We start from the raw sequence: 15328 nt of genomic DNA on the forward strand, positions 1-15328 counted from the left end.
TTGCAGACTAAATATTAAAGTAAGTGGGAGATGACAGTCCTTTACACCCAGGGAAGCACTGATGCTTGGAGACAGAGGTCAACCTGAAGGACTGCACGACAGACTGGATACAGTGAGTGGAAGAAGAGATCTGGGGTCACAAACTACTCTTCTGTTTCTTAGCTCACACAGCTGAATAATGGTGGTACCATTCATGGAGACAGATAATACTAAAGGAGAAGGAGGATTTGGAGGATGTGGGGGTCACAAGGAGGACTTAGGAGGAGACCATCATTAGTTGTGCTTTGGTTACGTTGGATTTAAAATGCCTTTAAGACAATTCACCCACTTTAAGTGTACAACTCAATGACATTGAATAAACTTACCAAGAATCACTATATTTCAGTTTTAGACCATTTTCATCATTCTAAAAAGATCCTTCATGCTCATTTATAGGTAATCCCCATTCCCACTCACAGCTCCAAGTAACTATGACTCTGCTCTGTAAACTCGTCTTTTCTGTACGTTTATTGTAAATGGAATATACGGACTTACATGTCTAGCTACTTTTACTCAGCATAATGTTTTTGAGGTTCACCTCAGTTATAGTGTGTGTCAACAATTTGTTCCTTTTAATTGCCGAGTAGTATTACATTGTAACGGTATACATTTTATTTATTGATTTACCAGTTGATACACTTTTGCATTTTTCTACTTTTGGGCTACTGTGAATAATACTTCCATGAATATTCAAATTAAAGTCTCTGTGTGGACATATGTGCTCATTTCTCTTAGATAGCTAGAAGTGGAATTGCTGGGTCATATGGTAACTATACCTTTAATACTTTAGATAACTGCCAAACTTTTCCAAGTGGCTGAACCATTTTACATTCCCATCAGCAACATATGACAGCTTCTATTTATCCACATCCGTGCCAATGCTTATTGTTTTCCTCATGATTACAGCCATCCTAGTGAGTATAGAGTGATATAGCATTGTGGTTTTAACTTGACTTCCTTAACATCCAATGATGTCGAGCCTATTTTCATGTGCTTATTAGCCATTCCTATGAATTTTTCTGGTGAAATGTGTATTCAAATCTTTAGCCCATTTGTAAGTTGGGTTGTCTCTTTATTAATGAGTTATAAGAGTACTCTGCATGGGATTTTAAAAACTATTTCTCATTGGCTATTTTCTAGAGACTATTAAATCATGCCACAATTTTCCTTATAGCTCCCATCTTTTGGGGCCCCTCCCCCCCAAATGGTATACATTTGTCAGTAAATAACCTATAGAATACAAAAGAAAGTGGTAGGACTGGTTGCCTCATGTACCCTCTTGGAACTTCTGAGATTTGAATCAAGTGCAATAGTTATATCATCTGAGTTATATCCTGCATCTAGATCTTAAACCAGAATTGTTAGCAGGTAGGGCAAAGATAGTGTTATAAGATGCTTCATGGTGGAGAAATTATTTGGCAGACATCTTTTCTTCTCAGTACTGTATGTGAACTAATTTATGAGTATCTGATCCCGTTTTCTCCATTTTCTAGCTTCTCCTTCTGATAGTAATAAAGAAACAGCAAACAGTAAAATTAAAAACCTTTCTTTCTTAAATAAGACATGATACCTTCTTTTAGTTTATATTCACTGAATAAATGTAACGACTTAAGGCTATGAAAAATATGGCCATTTTTATAACAAAAAGAAACAAGAATAGACTAGGTTATGGTGGTAGACAGTTGGTCCCAAATCCAATGATATAAATGAAATCTTGAACAGATAAAAAAACACAAACAAGCCCCCAACCTGCAATAAACTTATAATTGTACTGATAATGAGAACTATTATTAACAAATGACAATTTTTCTTAGGAATTTCTAGAGGCCAGAATGTTGGTAACGTTTGGAAATGTACTGACAGTGAGTATATTATACCAGGCAAATGATGACCAAAAGAAGCCCCGTGCAGCAATACTAACAGCAAAGAAGGCTATTTAACACACATGAAAGAGTCAATCAAGTAGAAAAAATAAGTGTAAATATTGATTTAGAAATTTAAAAAAAAACAACCCTGTTGATGCAGCCAAACAGTAAAAATCATAATACAAGAAAGATGGTGAATAAAAGCTAACTATAACTAAAGAAGCTAGAAAAACAACAGCAAACACTCAAAGCAGAAAAAATATATATAAAAAGAAAATATAAATGCAGTGCTGCTCAATAAAAAACAAAAGTTGCCTCTCTAAAAACAGTTTTAAAAATAGAGTATAGTAATTTTGATCAAGGGGAAAAAAAAACAAAACACCACAGATAAACTACCCTGGAAACCCAAAGGGGCCATAATAACCAGAATGCCACATACAGCAATGCCAATGACATTGAAAAAGGAGTAAAGAGATAGTTTTGTTTTATTTTGGAAAGAAAAAAACAGTACTGAAGAGTTAATATTGCAAAAAGGACACAGTCTGTATATTACAAATATTTGGTTCATACTGACTTAAAACATCCAGATTAAACTACTTTTAGCAATATGACTATTACACTGAACTTGACTACTTAGCAAGTACATGTTTCTACATATTTCAAATTCAAATGTACTGAAGCCAAAGCTTCTAAGAGATTTAAAAAGCAAGGCATGCATGACCAGAGTCTTAAAAGACACTGTTTTCAAAATTATACTTTTTGACATTAGAATTAGTTGTCTTCTCTGTGTGTAAATGGGCTTGCACTAAGTTTCTGCCTCCAAACAGAACTGTTCATTATCCGGTCAGATTCTCAGGGCTGGCAGTAAGTGCTGTTGCTGTGGTTTACTTGCCAAGTCATGTCCGACTCTTTTGCAACCCCATGGACGGTAGTCCACCAGGTGTCTCTTTCTACTGGATTTACTAGGGAAGACTACTGGGGTGGGTTGCCATTTCGTTCTCCAGGGAATCTTCCCGACCCAGTGATAGAACCTGCGTCTCCTGGGCTGGCAGGCGGATTCTTTACCATCGAGCTACTTGGGAAGCATGCTGGTGATGAAAGGACACGTCAGATTTGTTTCGCATACAAAAGTTTTCTCTCACTCTAAAAGCTGTGCAGCTACTATAAAAACATTACAAAACTGGCCAAACTAAGAAAACAAGGAGGTATTAGCAGTGGTTACCTGCCTTTTCATATTATTTCTGAAAGACTGTTTGTGCATATTAAAAAATGGGATCAAAGTGTACATACTATTTTGTATCTCATAAACATTTTAAAATATCAACAAGCACTTCATCATGTTTTTAGTAATTATAGTTAGAAAAAAGCACTAGGTTGATATTTCATTCTTTGCATTCTCTTCTTTTTTCCTGTATGATCTGGAATGTGAGTCTCAATCTGGCTGCATATTAGAAACTTTGCATTGGTATATCCCCAAATACTGAGCCAATTTTTCCTAGCAACAATTCTGTATTGTTCAATGAGGACTTTTATTCAACACTTTTTGCTCTTATTGCAGAGAGACAGGTCATCCTGTAGTTGACTTAAGAAGAAATACTTTATTTTCTCTGAGCCTCCCACATGCTATTTTTCCTTATTCAGCAATAGTTCATTTAAGTTCCATGTAGGTTTTCTTTTTATTTACCCATAAACAAAGTGACAAGTGCCCAAATTCAGTGGCTATAAACAGATAGCTGAAGGGATGGTTTTTTATACCCCATCCTTCTGTGTAGTGATCAAAACCAAATTTCAGCTGAAGAGCTGACAAATATGGTTTTAACCCCCTTTTTAATCCTCATTTCCAGAAGTACCTAGTGTAACCAACTCTGGAAACTTTCAGGACTCCACAGTGTAAAATGAGTTGCTTTGTGACCTCCTACTGCTCACTCTGGGGTCAGCTCTCTACCATAATCTAGAAGAATTATTTGTTTATCTGCTTTGCAGTTCTCCAAATTTTATTGTCACCTTCCCTGGTATTTGTGCTTTTTCATTTTACCCTTTTACTGTCATTTTAATGAAGTTTGTAAAGTAAGCACAGATAAATGTATATGATCAACTTTTACTATGGATTACACAAGGAGATAGCTTATTTACAAACTGTTAGTAGCCAAATTATATGTAAACAGATAACTGAAGTAAGGTATCTATTTATGGCTCTATAAGCTTTAATTGCATAAAAGTTATGAAGAAATCATACTAGTATAGATTTTTGAAATCTATACTTAATTTAATGAAAAAGCTTATCAAGTGTCTCAATTCTCTAGAGCATCTATTTCAATGACGCCATGCTAATTATACATATTTTCTTTTCTTAGAACAACCACCTATCATTATAACTACAAACAAAAGAGACAATTCACTAACCTTCGGTTGCTTGGGACTGTAAAAGCTGTCGTATACGAAGTATGTCCTTTTCTATTTGTTGAATTCTGGTTATTCTTCGCTAAAATAAAATAAGTAACCAAGTTAGATCTATTTTTATTAAAAAAAAACATTAGTTTTTAATATTAATTTAACATTAACCATTCTATGGTTACCATTTAAAAGTAGGATTATATCAAATCATTCTTTTTTCTATGCCAAGTCATTCTTATGTGAGAATTAGATACATATACATATACATATTCATATACTGAGGACATCAGTGCATCAGTTCAACTTTTTAACATATCTAACTTTATAAAACAGATCCCTAAATTTAGGAAAACTGTACAAATGCAAGTTATGTATCTACTTGGACCATAAAGAAAGGTGAGGGCTGAAGAACTGATGCTTCTGAACTGTGGTGTTGGAGAAGACTCTTGAGAGTCCAGTGGACCGCAAGGAGATCCAACCAGCCCATCCTAAAGTCCTGAATATTCACTGGAAGGACTAATGCTGAAACTGAAGCTCCAATACTGTGGCCACCTGATGCGAAGAGCCAACTCACTGGAAAAGATCTTGATGCTGAGAAACATTGAAGGCAGAAGGAGAAGGGGACAACAGAGGATAAGATGGTTAGATGGTATCATGGATTTCAATGGACATGAGTTTGAGCAAACTCAGGGAGACAGTGAAGGACAGGAAAGCCTGGCAATGCTGCAGTTCACAGAGTAGCAAAGACCTGGACATGACTGAGCAACTGAACAACACATGATACATAACAGTGTGAAACTGGTATATAAAAGCTGTTCTCAAAAACTTTCAAAAAGAAAATTACATCTGAATTTAAACTTTTATATTAATTCAGATGTCAGTACAGTATAATGAGTTTATGTAAAGTATGGCATCCTGTAAAGAGAAAGAGCATCTGCTTTTTTTTAAGAAGCACCAGTACGTAAACAATAAGAACAATCTTCCCTAAAGTTATTCCTATTACAGGTCAGCAGTACCTTTCAGAGTTAGCTTTCCCAAATACTTCAGCTAAACATTACTCCAAACACTAAAGATCACAATGATGGTAGGAGTTATTGCTTCCCCCATATACTGAGATCTTCAAGTGAACACAAAGCAGTAACTACAGATCAAACAATGTGGAAGTGAAAAATGTGGGAAATGTTTTAAAAATAAGTACTGCCAATATTTTATCATCAACTGCCAGAATTCCATAGTTGACACTGTAACATTGGTATAAGAAACTGTATTGTAAGAGTAATTGTTTCAATGAGGAAAAAGTGTCAGAAAATAGACGGAGTGATTTGCAAACTTTTTATGATTATGCACCCATCAATGAAAGATTTTTGAGCATGTATACTTCAATAGATAATTAAAGTATTATAACGAATAGCTTTAAGTATATACAGCTAAAAAGCTTACATACAAAACTTACCCTTGAATCATACATAGTTTTGTTTAAATACAATGTCCTTATGATTTTATTGCCATAGTAGGAATCATTATTGTTGCTGTTTTTTGGAAAAGTTCAAAACAGATGTGCTCACCAAAAAAGAAACCTTCCTCTCTCAGTCCCTCAGTTGTATCACTACAACTATGCTAATTCTCTATCACAATTCTGAAAATAGTGAACTTAAGGTAAATAATCACACTCCTCTCTCACGCTAGTAAAGTAATGCTCAAAATTCTCCAAGCCAGGCTTCAGTAATACATAAACTGTGAACTTCCAGATGTTCCAGCTGGTTTTAGAAAAGGCAGAGGAACCAGAGATCAACCTGCCAACATGCGCTGGAACATCGAGAAAGCAAGAGAGTTCCAGAAAAACATCTATTTTTGCTTTATTGACTATGCCAAAGCCTCTGACCGTGTGGATCACAAAAAACTGTGGAAAATTCTGAAACAGATGGTCACACCAGGCCACCTGACCCACCTCTTGAGAAACCTATATGTAGGTCAGGAAACAACAGTTAGAACTGAACATGGAACAACAGACTGGCTCCAAATAGGAAAAGGAGTACATCAAGGCTGTATATTGTCACTGTGCTTATTTAACTTATATGAAGAGTACATCATGAGAAATGCTGGGCTTGAAGAATCACAAGCGGGAATCCAGACTGCTGGGAGAAATATCAATAACCTCAGACACGGAGATGACACCACCCTTACGGCAGAAAGTGAAGAACTAAAGAGCCTCTTGATGAAAGTGGAAGAGGAGAGTGAAAAAGTTGGCTTAAAGCTCAACATTCAGAAAACTAAGATCATGGCATCTGGTCCCATTACTTCATGGCAAATAGATGGGGAAACAGTGAAAACAGTGGCTGACTTTATTTTCCTGGGCTCCAAAATCACTGCAGATGGTGACTGCAGCCATGAAATTAAAAGACGCTCACTCCTTGGAAGGAAAGTTATGACCAACCTAGATAGCATATTAAAAAGCAGAGACATTACTTTGTCAACAAAGGTCCGTCTAGTCAAGCTTATGGTTTTTCCAGTGGTCGTGTATGGATGTGAGAGTTGAACTGTGAAGAAAGCTGAGCACCGAAGAATTGATGCTTTTGAACTGTGGTACTGGAGCAGACTCGAGAGTCCCTTGGACTGCAAGGAGATCCAACCAGTCCATCCTAAAGGAGATCAGTCCTGAATATTCATTGAAGGACTGATGCTGAAGCTGAAACTCCAATACTTTTGCCACCTCATGCGAAGAGTTGACTCACTGGAAAAGACCCTGATGTTGGGAGGAATTGGGGGCAGGAGGAGAAGGGGATGACAGAGGATGAGATGGCTGGATGGCATCACCGACTCGCTGGACATGAATGTGGGTAAACTCCGGGAGCTGGTGATGGACAGGAAGGCCTGGTGATCTGTGATTCATGGGGTCACAAAGAGTTGGACATGACTGAGCGACTGAACTGAACTGAAGGTAAATAATATTTTCTATTTAAGACATTTTACCATGTCCAATTTTCACCATGAAAACATGCTGAAGAAGAAATACTTTTAGTAGCTCTCTAAAGATTCTGCAGAGATGAGTGATTACTTCTACATCAGACACCAAATACATCCTGGCATTACAGAAACAACAAAACTATCTACACTTATTAGTTTCATAATATTTCATTGTTTTCCTCTCTCTATATAACCAGCTCCCCGTCACCAATAAAGTCCCAAGTCAAAATTTTTAATATTTAGAGGGTGAAAACAGGAAAATATACCTAACATTCCTCTTCACAGAACTGTATTTCTGTATTGCTATTAGGTCACTAGACCCTGTAATCAAGTCTGCACCTTGATGACTGCTTCCACAATAACATTTGTGCTTTCGTTACTCAACATAAAATGGAAGAAGTCAGTAGCACTTCTTTCCATTCTCTGTATGACAATCTTGAATATTTATGAAATTAAATAAAATGCAACATGCTTAATTGTTCAGGCATATAGACATGGTATGACTTTTGAAAAACTGATATAAAAATTATTTAGTAATATAGTTTGATATATATATTGAAATACCATGTAGAATCAAACCCCATACTCGCCAGAGACACTCAGAGGGCTCAAACAAACTTTATGTGCACCAGGACCCAGAGACTCCACAGAGACGGAGACAGAACTGTGTTTGGGTGTCTCCTGTGAACATGTGGGTCAGCAGTGGACTGCTGCAGAGGCAGGGGCTCTGAGTACAGTAGACCTGAGTATGGCATAAGCTGTCTCAGAGGAGGTCACCATTAACCCAACATAGAGCTGCCAGAACTCACACAGGACTGGGGAAACAGACTCTGGGAGGGCACAAATAGAACCTCGTGTGCACTAGGACTCAGGAGAAAGGAGCAGTGACCCCACAAGAGACTGACCCAGACTTGCCCATGAGTGTCCAGGAGTCTCTGGCAGAGGCAGGGGTCGGCGGTGGCCTGCTGCAGGGTCAGGGGCACTGGATGTAGCAGTGCAGGCATGTGACCTTTTGAGCGAGGTCGCCATTATCTTCACTACCTCCACCATACTTTGGCCTCAGATAAATAACAGGGAGGGAACATAGCCCTGCCCTTCAACAGAGGATTGGATTAAAGGTTCACAGAGCATGGCCCCGCCAAACAGAACAAGACCCAGTTTCCCCCTCAGTCAGTCTCTCCCATCAGGAAGCTTCATAAGCCTCTTATCCTGATCCATCAGAGGGCAAACAGACTCAAAACCACAATCACAGAAAACTAACCAAACTGATCACATGGACCACAGCCTTGTCTAACTCAGTCTAACTATGAGCATGCCTTGTAGGGTCAACCAAGATGGATGGGTCATGGTGGAGAGTTCTGACAAAACATGGCCCATTGGAGAAGGGAAAGGCAAACCACTTCACTATTCTTGCCTTGAGAACCCCAACAACAACATGAAAATGCAAGAAGACAGGGCACTGAAAGATGCACTCCCTGGGTTGGTAGGTGCCCACTATGCTCCTAGAAATAACTCCACAAAGACTGACGAGATGGAGCCAAGCAAAAACAACATTCAGTTGTGGATGTGATGGTGACGGAAGCAAAGTCCAATGCTGATAGAGCAATACTGCATAGGAATGCTAGGTCCATGAATCAAGGCAAACTGGAAGTGGTCAAACAGGAGATGGCAAGAGTGAACGTCAATATTTTAGGAATCAGCAAACTAAAATGGATTGGAATGGGTGAATTTAATTCAGATGACCATTATTACTACTGTGGGAAAGAATCCCTTAGAAGAAATGTCATAAGTCAACAAAAGCACTCGAAATGCTTGGGTGCAGTCTCAAAAATGATCTCTGTTCATTTCCAAGGCAAACCATTCAGTATCATGGTAATCCAAGCTTGTGCCCCGACCGGTAATGCTGAGGAAGCTGAAGTTGAACGGTTCTGTGAAGACCTACAAGACCTTCTAGAACTAACACCCAAAAAAAGATGTCCTTTTCATTACATGGGACTAGAATGCAAAGTAGGAAGTCAAGAAACACCTGGAGTAACAGGCAAACTTGGCCTTGGAGTACAGAATGAAGCAGGGCAAAGGCTAATAGAGTTTTGCCAAGAGAACACACTGGTCATAGCAAACACCCTCTTCCAGTAACACAAGAGAAGACTCTACACATGGTTTTCACCAGACGGTCTACACTGAAATCAGACTAATTATATTCTTTGCATCCAAAGATGGAGAAGCTCTATAGAGTCAGCAAAAACAAGACCGGAAGCTGACTGTGGCTTAGATCATGAACTCCTTATTGCCAAATTCAGACTTAAACTGAAGAAAGTAGGGAAAAACTACCAGACCAATCAGATATGACCTAAATCAAATCCCTTATGACGATGCAGTGGAAGTGAGAAATAGATTCAAGAGATTAGATCTGATAGACAAGACTGCCTGAGGAACTATGGACGGAGGTTCGTGACATTATACAGGAGACAGGGAGCAAGACCATCCCCAAGAAAAAGAAATGCAAAAAGGCAAAATGGTTGTCTGAGAAGGCCTTACAAATAGCTGTGAAGAGAGGTGAAAGGCAAAGGAGAAAAGGAAAGATACACTCATTTGAATGCAGAGTTCCAATGAATAGCAAGGAGAGATAAGAAAGCCTTCCTTAGTGACCAATGCAAAGAAATAGAGGAAAACAACAGAAAGGGAAAGATGAGATTTCGTCAAGAAAATTAGAGATACCAAGGGAATATTTCATGCAAAGATGGGCACAATAAAGGACAGAAATGGTATGGACCAACAGAGGCAGAATGTATTAAGAAGAGGTGGCAAGAATACACAGAAGAACTGTACAAAAAGATCTTCACAAACCAGATGATCAAAATGATATGATCACTCACCTAGAGCAGACATCCTGGAATGCGAAGTCAAGTGGGCCCTAGGAAGCATCATTACGAACAAAGCTAGTGGAGGTGATGGAATTCCAGTTAAGCTATTTCAAATCCTCAAAGACGATGCTATGCAAGTGTTGCACTCAATATGGTAGCAAATTTGGAAAACTCAGCAATGACTGCAGGACTGGAAAGGGTCAGTTTTCATTCCAATCCCAAAGAAAGGCAATGCTGAAGAATGCTCAAACTACCACACAATTGCACTCATCTCACATGCTAGCAAGGTAATGCTCAAAATTCTCCAAACCAGACTTCAACAGTATGTGAACCATGAACTTCCAGATGTTCAAACTGGATTTAGAAAAGGCAGAGGAACCAGAGATCAAATTGCCAACGCCTGCTGACTCATCGAAAAAGCAAGAGAGTTCCAGAAAAAACATTTATTTCTGCTTTATTGACTATGCCAAAGCCTTTGACTGTGTGGATCACAACAAACTGTGGAAAATTCTGAAAGAGACGGGAATACCAGACCACCTGATCTGCCTCTTGAGAAATCTGTATACAGGTCAGGAAGCAACAGTTAGAACTGGACATGGAACAACAGACTGGTTCCAAATAGGAAAAGGAGTACGTCAAGGCTGTATATTGTCACCCTGCTTATTTAACTAATGTGCAGTGTATATCATGAGAAATGCTGGGCTGGATGAAGCACAAGCTGGAATCAAGACTGCTGGGAGAAATATCAATAACCTCAGATATGCAGATGACACCACCCTTATGGCACAAAGTGAAGAAGAACTAAAAAGCCTGTTAATAAAAGTGAAAGAGGAGAGCGAGACAGTTGGCTCTAAACTCAACATCAAAATTAAGATCATGGCATCTGGTCCCATCACTTCATGGCAAATAGATGGGGGAAACAATGGAAACAGTGACAGACTTTATTTTTTGGGACTCCAAAATCACTGCAGATGGTGACTGCAGCCGTGAAAGGAAAGACGCTTGCTCCTTGGAAGAAAATTTATGACCCACCTAGACAGCACATTAAAAAGCAGAAACATCACTTTTCCAACAAAGGCCCGTCTAGTCAAAGCTATGGCTTTTCCAGTAGTCATGCATGGATATGAGAGTAGGAGTTAAAGAAAGCTGAGTGCCGAAGCATAGATGCTTTTGAACTGTGGTGTTGGAGAAGACTCTTGAGAGTCCCTTGGACTGCAAGGAGATCCAACCAGTCCATCCTAAAGGAAATCAGTCCTGAATATTCATTGGAAGGACTGACGCTGAAGATTCAACTCCAAGACTTTGGCCACCTGATGCGAAGAACTGACTCATTTAAAGACCCTGATGCTGGAAAGACTGAAGGTGGGAGGAGAAGGGGACGGCAGAGGATGAGATGGTTGGATGGCAACACTGACTTAATGGACATGAGCTTGAGTAAACTCCGGGAGCTGGTGATGGACAGGGAGGCCTGGTGTGCTGCAGTCCATGGGGTTGCAGAGTCCGACATAACTGAGCCACTGAACAGAAGTGAACTGAATAGTTCAGTATGAATTCAGGACAGCTCTCAAGAAATTAGGAATAGAAGGTAAATTCCTTAACGGGATAAATGGTATCAAAAACCTTAAGTAAACAGCATACTTAATCGTGAAATTTCAGAATTCTCTTTAAAGCCAAGGTGAGATGAAGAAGACCAATTATCATTGCTTTATTCAAAGATGTATTACATTTCTTATATAATACAAAGAGGGAAAAAAGGACTGGAAAAGACAAAACTGTCATTACTTGGAGACAATTTAACATCTAAATGAAAAAATCCAAGAAAATCTTAAACTACTGAGACAATCTAACAAAAGAGTTCAGGAAGACTCCTGGATACATCAAATTTAGTAATGTAAACTAGAGAAAATTCCATTCACAATAGCAACAAAAACTAAGATATCTAGGAATAAATGAAAAAAAAAAAGATGTGTAAGAGGATCATGAAGAATATGGACTACAGAGAATGAGATGTTTGGATAGCATCACAGACTCACTGGACATGAATTTGAGCAAACTGTGGGAGAAAGTGAAGGACAGGGAAGTCTGGTATGCTGTAGACCATGAGGCTGTAAAGAGTTGGACATGACTTAACAATTGAACAACAAGGGTTTTATGAAGAATGTTATAAAGCTTTTCTGAAGGGCATAAAATAAGACCCAAATGAATGAGATACAAAACGAGTAACAGTACCTAATATTTACTTGGAATTTGCTAAACTCCAAGGGTTTTATGCATATTAACTCATTTAATCCTTACATTTTTTACAGGGAATCATTTTCTACATTTTACCAATGAGAAAACTGAGGCAGAGTTTAAACAAGATCACTGTGCTGATAAGTGACACGGAATTAGAATCCAGAGACCAATCTTTCAACCAAGATCCAATCTTCATACTGTAAAGATATAAATTCTCCTGAAATTAATTTATAAATTCAATGTATAACTAATCAAAAGTCAATAAGGTTTTTCCTTGAAGAAAATAAGCTGATACTAAATTTCAAATAAAAGAGTAATGAAACAGAATATAAACACATTTTTACAGACGTAAATAAGTAGGACTCATACTACAAGACTTAAGATTAATAAAATTATAGCAAATAAAACAAGTGTGGTATCCAGAGAAGCTAAAACAGACTAATGGAACAGAGTTCACAAATATTCAGCAAATACAACTTCTCAAATGCCAAAAACAGCATTACTAATCCATGGGGAAACAGAGATGCATCCAATAAATGTTAATGGAAAATTCTGTTAACAACATAAATATATATCTATCTGTGTGTATCTGTATGTCTGTATATATCACTAATTATATAATTATTGAATAGAAATTATACTGCATATAACATATACTATATACACACATTTAAAAATCATATGCATGAGTGTTTATATATATATATACATAAAATTAGATTCCTACCTCTAAAACTAAAAGATGATGCTATGAAAGTGCTGCACTCAATATGTCAGCAAATCTGGAAAACTCAGCAGTGGCCATCGGACTGGAAAAGGTCAGTTTTCATTCCAATCCCAAAGAAAGGCAATGCCAAAGAATGCTCAAACTACCTCACAATTGCACTCATCTCAAACGTTGGTAAAGTAATGCTCAAAATTCTCCAAGCCAGGCTTCAACAATACATAAACTGTGAACTTCCAGATGTTCAAGCTGGTTTTAGAAAAGGCAGAGGAACCAGAGATCAAATCGCCAACATCTGCTGGAACATCGAGAAAGCAAGAGAGTTCCAGAAAAACATCTATTTCTGCTTTATTGACTATGCCAAAGCCTCTGACTGTGTAGATCACCACAAACTGAGGAAAATTCTGAAAGAGATGGGAATACCAGACCACCTGACCTGCCTCTTGAGAAACCTGTATACAGGTCAGGAAACAACAGTTAGAACTGAACATGGAACAACAGACTGGTTCCAAATAGGAAAAGGAGTACGTCAAGGCTGTATATTGTCACCCTACTTATTTAACTAAGGTGCAGTGCTCGCTTTGGCAGCACATATGCTAAAATTAACTAATGTGCAGAGTACATCATGAGAAACGCTGGGCTGGATGAAGCACAAGCTGGAATCAAGACTGCCAGGAGAAATATCAATAACCTCAGATATGCAGATGACAGCACCCTTATGGCAGAAAGTGAAGAACTAAAGAGCCTCTTGATGAAAGTGAAAGAGGGCAGTGAAAAAGTTGGCTTAAAGCTTAACATTCAGAAAACTTAAGATCATGGCAACTGGTCCCATCACTTCATGGAAAATAGTTGGGGAAACAATGGCTGAGTTTATTTTTTGGGGCTCCAAAATCACTGCAGATGGTGATTGCAGCCATGAAATTAAAAGACACTTACTCCTTAGAAGGAAAGTTATGACCAACCTAAACAGCATATTAAAAAGCAGAGACATTACTTTGCCAACAAACATCCGTCTAGTCAAGGCTATGGTTTTTCCAATGGTCATGTATGGATTGTTGGATTATAAAGAAAGTTGAGTGCCGAAGAATTGATGCTTTTGAACTGTGGTGTTCAAAAGAGAAGACTCTTTTTTTTTTTTTTATTCCCCATCCCGATCCCCTCTCCCACCTCCCTGGAGAAGACTCTTGAGAGTCCCTTGGACTGCAAGGAGATCCAACCAGTCCATCCTAAAGGAGAGCAGTCCTGTGTATTCATTGGAAGGACTGATAGTGAAGCTGAAACTCCAATACTTTGGCCACCTGATGTGAAGAAATGAGTCATTTGAAATGACCCTGATGCTGGGAAAGATTGAGGGCGGGAGGAGAAGGGGATGACAGAGGATGAGATGGCTGGATGGCATCACCGACTCAATGGACATGGGTTTGGGTGGACTCCGGGAGTTGGTGATGGACAGGGAGGCCTGGCGTGCTGCGGTTCATGGGGTCGCAAAGAGTCGGACATCACTGAGCAACTGAACTGACTTACTGACCTCTAAAACATATATAATAGCAAATCTGAGATGAATTAACGATCTAATTGAAAAATAAAACATTAGACTTACTAGAAAAAAATAGGGTATATTTAAAGATAGGAAAAGATGTAAAAATAGGTTGAAGAAAGCACAAATACGACAATATAACTAATTTAGCATTACAATAAAAAATAATTTTTTGTTATCATTAAGCAAAAGTAGGTAACAGATTTGGCAGGGAACAGTTATGAAATACATCATGTATAACAGATGGGTATTAAGAGTATATTAAAATATCTCTCAAATATAAATGAATAAGACATCTAACAATATGAAAAAAACAGCAAAAAGAAAATCTTAAAAGTCTAATACATATATGAAAAGATATTCAACTTCAGTAGTACTCATGAAAGTATAAACTAAATGACAAGATAATGTTTCATATGCTCATTGATTGTTAATTATAAAGTTTGACTCACAATTTCTGAAGGAAAAAAAGAAAACAAGAGTCAAAGGAAACAGAATTCTCATATACTCCTGGGAGAAACGCAAACTGATAAAATCATTTTGAGGGCAATCTGGCCAACACTATTCAGAACACTCCTACCTTAGGACCAGCAATTATGCTTTCAGGTATGTGTACCAGAGCAGAGGTCAGCAAGTTAAGGCTTGCCAGTCATCTGTTTATGAATCATGTTTTACTGAAACACAGTCATGCTCATTTGCTCATATA

General features: G+C 38.1%; 1 long non-coding RNA gene across 1 annotated transcript in view; it reads right to left on the reverse strand.

Moving 5' to 3' along the window:
- The window catches only part of LOC136155207 (uncharacterized), a 30797-nt gene that overhangs the window by 10759 nt on the left and 4710 nt on the right, over positions 1-15328 (reverse strand). Inside the window, exon 2 of the long non-coding RNA XR_010660721.1 lies at positions 4308-4386. This is a non-coding gene — a long non-coding RNA (uncharacterized lncRNA). The remainder of the gene's footprint in view (positions 1-4307; positions 4387-15328) is intronic.

The sequence above is a fragment of the Muntiacus reevesi genome, unplaced genomic scaffold, assembly GCF_963930625.1.
Source record: "Muntiacus reevesi unplaced genomic scaffold, mMunRee1.1 SCAFFOLD_205, whole genome shotgun sequence".
Taxonomy (NCBI): Eukaryota; Metazoa; Chordata; class Mammalia; order Artiodactyla; family Cervidae; genus Muntiacus; species Muntiacus reevesi.